The sequence below is a fragment of the Formica exsecta genome, unplaced genomic scaffold (assembly GCF_003651465.1).
Source record: "Formica exsecta isolate Colony F162 unplaced genomic scaffold, ASM365146v1 scaffold395, whole genome shotgun sequence".
Taxonomy (NCBI): Eukaryota; Metazoa; Arthropoda; class Insecta; order Hymenoptera; family Formicidae; genus Formica; species Formica exsecta.
Genome location: NW_021851188.1, coordinates 317 through 7,484, shown reverse-complemented (window position 1 = coordinate 7,484; position 7,168 = coordinate 317). Strand labels below are relative to the sequence as shown.

General features: G+C 40.3%; 1 protein-coding gene across 2 annotated transcripts in view; it reads right to left on the bottom strand.

Moving 5' to 3' along the window:
- The window catches only part of LOC115239813 (14-3-3 protein zeta), a 27,512-nt gene extending 22,282 nt beyond the window's left edge, over positions 1–5,230 (bottom strand). Inside the window, exon 1 of one of the 2 annotated variants that reach the window (XM_029814571.1) lies at positions 4,925–5,230. The gene's annotated coding sequence lies outside the window, so the exon portion shown is untranslated. The remainder of the gene's footprint in view (positions 1–4,924) is intronic. The other variant, XM_029814570.1, reaches the window with a different exon arrangement.
- Positions 5,231–7,168: the final 1,938 nt, after the last annotated feature.

The following is a 7,168-nucleotide window of genomic DNA, read 5'->3' as shown; positions in this document are numbered from 1 at the left end:
TGCCGGAAGTAATGCCGGCCATGTCACCTGTTGTACGGGACGGAGGGGGAGAAACACGCGATAATAACGTCGATCGCTATCACGCGTGCAATTTTTATCGTAATTTTTTTTTCGCAATAATGCCGCGCTGCGAGAAATTTCATGTGAAAAAATAGCGGAATTCCTCTGCGATGATTACTTTTGCACGTGTATCATCTGTCAAATAATTGTATAAACGTCATCGTTCACGCAAAAAGATTATTATTTCAATTATGAATTCCTAATATTATAAAATTGAAATTTCGACTCTTTAACTCTCGAAAAATTTTAAAATCTATGATTTCTATAAATCGATTGTCACAGTTTAAGCCCACGCGCGGAGAGTTTCGAATCTAAAAATCGTTTCCTCTCGATGTCTGGTGATCCATAAATCCTCTTCGCGGATCCCCGGTACCGTAATAAATTCACGATGGGCAATAAATTTGGATTAACACCGACGTTATCCATGTTCCATATTTAAGTAAGCGAAAGAGTCTTTTATAAAATGAATGAGGCAAAAGAATTTTATACCACGAATGAAAAGATCCGAGATCTGGTTTCATTAATACACTTCCGGTTCGCGACATTCGCCGCTTTCTCGAGATACACTCGGAGAAGGGGGAATGGCATTCCGCAAGTACCTGGGTTTCCTAAGATAATGCGCGAATTCTCGTCAACGAAAAATAGGATTTCCGGCAATTAATGAAATAATTAATCCCAAGGTAATTTCAAAATTCGAATTAATTTATTATATGCTTGTCTAGTAAATAATATTTTAGTCAAAAATATTCTTTTTAGTTAAAAATTAATCACTATTTTTTTTATCCAAAAGAATTAAAAAAATAAATGTAAATTATATAGTCATAGTGATGTTAATTTCTTTCTCATATTTATATTCTACAAGTGAATTTTATGAATCAAAATAGTCATTTTCCAATTTACAACTAATGTAAATTTCCCATCAGTCAGGCAATTATAAAAAATCGCAATTTATTAAGAAAAGAATGCGCAACTGTAAGATAACTTTGTAGATTCGCAATCAAGGTAACAGAACTGCAAATTACCCGTGAGAACGCGAGGAGTAAATTACATACATATAAAGATGTGTACAGGATATGTAAGGCACGCGGTTTCTCCCGAGAGGTAAACGATCTCGCGATACCGTAGCCGACATCTTTAACTTAAATCTATTTCATACAACATTCCGCAATATTCCTCCACTGATAAATCATGCATATCGAACAGCGAACAATAAATATCAATCGTTGGAAAGCCGGAAGACAGAGCGAACCGCACAAAGAAATTCGGACAGAAATATTGAGCGAGCGGGTAGATAGGTAGATGCATTCGACGTCCTATATTTAATCGCGCGCGATCCACCTGGCTTTAGTGAGTTTAGCGGACGACGACGACGACTTTGCCGGGTCTACAAGACGACGAGCTTCGCCGTCGAAATATTTCTGGCGCGTAGAACTCTCGCGAAGGAACGCATCTCGACTTGCGCGCGCGCGAAGTTGCTCCAATTCCCACCAAGATTATCCCGAGATCGCTTCGAGTGCGATATATCTGATCCTTATCGAAATTATCGGGGTGTTTCGAAAAATAGCGAGTTATTCCGAAAAAAGTGTTCACTAAAATAAATCTTTCAGATTGTATATATATATTTATCTCGCGCTAAATTTTGCAATTTTATGTTTATTTTATAAATTTATTTATACAAAAAAAAAAAAAAAAAAAAAAAAAAAAATGTAATTATAATTTCAACATCAACAAAAAATTCAGAATAAGATGCCGAGAAAATAAATGAGAAAAGACAGGTATAACAAAACAGAAAAAAAATACATAAAAAAAATAAAATAAAATAAGAAAAATCTAAAGAAGGCAAAGAAATAATGATCGTTTTATGTTGAATCATTATTAACAGCAATACTGATAATTACATGCATTTCCTTTATAAAATATTTGAAGAGGAAAGTAGCTTAAAAAGCGTTGATAATTAAATGTCTGAAAACTCTCCGTTAATTAATTCCGAAGGATTACAAATTTCGACAGTTGTTTTCGAAGCACGAGTACTTCGAATTAGTGTCGCAGTTTGACGCAGTACGTTTTTCTATTCCGTCATCCTTCTGGTTAAATATGTTAGATCGATACTCGATCCTGAAAGTAAATGCACTTTTACCATTCCGCCTCGACACGGGAAGAATGCGGCTGGCGTCACGCGTGGGTAATCGACGCTTTTGCAAGCTTTTATGAATGCCCGCAGCCTGGCAACGAGGCTGAGATTCCGAGTAAATCGTCATTGCCACACTCACGCGATAGCGCCGCGATTCATTAATATCAAACGACCACGACGTAAATTAACTATCACTCCACGAAAATATTGATAGAAATATAAAATATTCAAATAAATGTTAAAGGTAATATTTTTCGAATATAAAATAAATTAAAGAATATTTAATATATATTGATCAAATGTTTGCTTTTAGATAAAAGCAATTTTTAAGTGATATATCATTAAAGTCAATTAAATTATATTTTTGTAATCTTTTTATTCTTTATTTGTTGAAATTATTTTTAATATATCGTATAAAAAATATAAAAAAATACTCGTTAATTGTGTTAGATCAATTCTAGTAATTAGTCAAAATCTCTCGTTAAAATTAAGAAATTTCTAGGACATTCTAAATTTGTCTCAAAAGATTATATTGACAGATAGTGCAGCGTCTAATCAGAAATGTGGTTAAGATAACTGGAAAAGTATCATTATTTGAAGTAAAACTTACGTGTCGTTTACACGACACCTACCTTATAAGCGTGTATGCGTTCACATTAATAAAAATATATTATAAAAAATGGGAATATAAAAAGCAATATTATTCAATAATAAATGGCATTTATGTACGAATAATAAAATTATCTATAATACTATAAAAACGTTGCGATTAATTCTGGAAGATTTGCTCAAAATTTATCGGTTCTGCCGTTTAACTATATAAATAAACGAATTGTCAATCAGTCGCCACAGTTCAAGTTCATGGTTGATAAGCCGCGATTTTTGACGAACGGAAAATGACCGGAGAATATTGCGACTTTGGTGCAAACTTCAGCTTTACGTAAATAAGCGCAGAGCTTATCAGCCAAGTGAAACATGACGCGATATAGATGTAGATAAACGGTAACTGATAAAATTAATATCTATACCCGCTCACCCGAGATATTACGCGACAGCCGCTTATTGTACATATTTATTATTTAAGGACGTTGAAGAAATGAAATCAATTTTTTATAACTTCCTTTCCTCGCAAAATATCGTCTCGCGCCCACAATCGATATCGATTGTCGTTGACATCAAAGGAAGAGATTATTAAAATTGCAGAGATATTGAAAGATTAAAATTCCTCGATTCTCTTTCTAAAAATTCACCGTCGATATCGATCGTCGTTACTTGTCGCAATAAATATAGTCACGTGAAATAGAGACACGAGAGAAAAATAACATTGAACCGCTACTATAAATACAGCCTGAGAATACGAACACAGACTTCACATTTAACGAGATTTCAAGGCTACCGATCGATCGACGCGTAGGATCTACGCGTTACTCTTGATAAGAATACAAAGGTGAGCAATTAATAATTGCTCATCTTTGTAATTATGCTAATAGATCGATCGAGGCGTCAAAAAAGAATAAGAGACGGACGATCTCGTATAAAATTAAAATAATAGATCGGAATGTATTCGAAGCTATTGCACGTTGTTTACGAGATGCTTTTTTGTCATCGAATAAGAATTGAACTGAAATTTATTATTAAAAAATTATAAAATTCGTGTATAAATTAAAATAGATTTATTTCAGGAATTGAATAATGAAAAGATAAAAGATTTTTTTCTTTCTCGATTTCTGAATAAATTAAAATAGATTTATTTCAGGAATTGAATAACATGAAAAGATAAGAGATTTCTTTCTTCTTCGATTTTTGTGAATAAATTTAAATATGATTTTATTCTACTTGTCAAAATACACTCGATGACAGACAAGAAAATAACTCCTCAAATTCCTGTCATAAATTTAACAAAAACATCTTTTGTAACATCTCTACGATGATAATAGGATACCCCATGGAAAGACATTCTCAAGTGTCGCAGAAAGACGTATTTAACCACGCGAGGTAAAAAATTTGTCGTGGGAGGCGGTCTCTGTGACGACGAAGGTCACTCGAGATACTCGAGTCGCGAACAGACGGAGGATAATTATTCATCGCGTCGTGTCGTGCCAATTTGAGGTTATGGCCGCGCACGAGCCAGCCAACGAACGAACGGCCGCCTTTGAAGGAAGGAGCCAGCCGTGATAAGCGCCACGGCGCTACTTTCACGGAGCGAGAGCGAAATTCCTCGGCGGCGACGCCTCGTCGCCGATTATCGCAAAGACGATCGATCGAGATCGGGAAAAGCCATCCGCTCGAACGAGATATCGAGGGAGATCGATCGAACAGAGGAAACGCGAGCCCCGATTATTACGCGTCAATGCGGAGATATGGGATACGCGGAACGAGACCCCGAGTCGTTCTGCGACGCAGTACACGATGCCACAGAGATCGATAGCCGGCACTCGCTCGTTCCTCGCTCGGCGCATTCCCACGAGAGCGGTGATAAGGGACCGAGCGAGAACGATCGAGAAACGGCAGCGACCGCCGGCGGCGAGTCGGTTACACAGGAAGTGCGTGGAAATGGCCCCGACCGACCTGCGCGTTATAGCATGCGGTCGAGAGGGAGCGAGCAAGACGCAAAAGCGAACGAGAAACGTAGACGCGCACACATACACAGGCACAGAAAGAGAAAGAGAGAGAGAGAGGGATGTGGAGGGGAAAGGGAAATGTGCGACGTAGAACCGAAATGTTCGCACTTACCTACGGTTTATTATAGTCCTTTGTACAATAAATAGTTAAGTAAAGTACACGATCCGCGTGGATCCGTGCACCGGCTCCAACGAGGCGAGCGCGCGGAGAGGGACGGGCCGAGATTAGAACTTTGCGTGCCGCGACGATGACAGCTGGCGGCCGGGCTGCAATATCCGCGACGAAGGGCGAGACACGGACGATCGGAACGCGAGCGAAAAACTAAAACGCCAGTTCCCTTTATTCCTCGTTCACACTCGATGTTACGATACCACACATCACTCGGCGACCACTCCTGCACGACTGAGCGCCGGTAACGCCGCCCGCGGTGGGGAACTCGGTTCGCCTCGTGCCGGGGCTCGGCCGCGATCGGCCGCGCTCGGCAATCTCCGCCGCGCCTCGTGCCCGAGCCGAAGTATTGATCGGCTCGCGGCGGCCCCGCCATGGCGGACGGAGGTTGGGTGGGTGGGGCAGCGGCATGGCCGTGTCCCCGGGACCGACGTGCCGCGGCGCACCACGCGACGACGACGACGACAACGTCGTCGTGACGACTCTCGCATCTTTTTCCTTCCCTCTCCCTCTCGCTCTTTCGATCGTTCGACTCGCTGTCTCGCTTACTTCGATCACTTCGGAACTGCTTGTCTCTCTCGCGCACTTCCTTCGTTGTCGCAACTTATTCATCTTGTCTATCTCGCGCCTTGTCTCCCTTTCTCTCTCTCTCTCGCTCTTTCGATCGTTCGACTCGCTGTCTCGCTTACTTCGATCACTTCGGAACTGCTTGTCTCTCTCGCGCACTTCCTTCGTTGTCGCAACTATCTCGCGCCTTGTCTCCCTTTCTCTCTCTCTCTCGCTCTTTCGATCGTTCGACTCGCTGTCTCGCTTACTTCGATCACTTCGGAACTGCTTGTCTCTCTCGCGCACTTCCTTCGTTGTCGCAACTATCTCGCGCCTTGTCTCCCTTTCTCTCTCTCTCTCTCTCTCTCTCTCGCATGCGCGCGCGTTAAATGTCTATAATGTCTGTCATGGGTGTCTCTCCGTCAATCGTACGGGCTGCCTATATTCTCCGTCTACCTCCCTGTCCTACTACTTCGACTCCTCACGAGTACCGCGTAATTTCATGCGAAAATTAACCTGCGAGGAGGAGCACTCGCTCTTTTTGTTCGTCGTCTCTCTGGGCGCTGTTCTTGTTCCCGATGACTTTCCGCGCAAAACCGCGGCTAATAGCTTCGACGACGTCACGATTGTCTTGGGAAATTGTCAATATTCTAAGATTAAATTTTATAGCGGCGATCTTTTTTTATTAATCTTTCGGAAAATATATAATTGAAAATATATGGTAAGAGAAATGATCTCACGTAATTCGCCATTTAAATTATCTATGACATACGCAAATCCATGAGGCTTACGAGAATATGCGTGGTCGTAAGTTATGCAGGGTGCTCGAGATATAGCGCGGACGAAGAAGACATTTTTCTATTTGAGGAGCGAAGGAATGCTCGGTCGGCGTCTAAAATAAATGCTAGTTGGGTGGGTCTGAGAGATCACCAGATTAACATAAAGGCCCTTTCGTTCCTCTCGCGAACGTTGAACCGTACCTTTTTTTTCACGATAATTCAAAAGGATCCCAAAAACGGGATTTTTCACCGACGTCAACGACTCGCGTCTGGAATAAAATTCGTAAAAAAAAGCAGGATATTAAGAATTGTCCCGTTTTTACTGCACTTTCGTGACGTGACGTGGAATGTCTGAGAAGATAATAATGTACGTCTCTGATTTAATTGACGTTCGAAAATTAAGCACGTGTGAATGAAAATATTTAATCTGCAGACACTATGATTCATGACGTCCAGTCATGGATATATGAACGTTATGATTCACAATGTTAAGTCAAGGATACGTAAATCGAAATATCTGTAAGTCCAAGGATATGAGATAAGTCTGTGAATTTAAGAAATTTAAGGTTCTACAAGAATCATCAATATCAGCTCGTGTGAAACCCGATATCCGTTCATTTAACCTCGTGCTTTTATGTTAAATATATAGCTGTCGCCTTTCAAGTTTGACCTGTCGCTAATTATGAATATAATGTTTGTCATTAACATCAGCTGAGAAAATCCATTTGGTAAACTTGAAATACAAATTCGAGCTTAAGTATGCGTTGAAAGTGTGAATCTACCAGGGCGTCTACTCAAATCCTGTAAAACATTTCCCTGAAAATTCCCTGATCTTCCAGGTATTTTTTTGTTCAAAATTCCG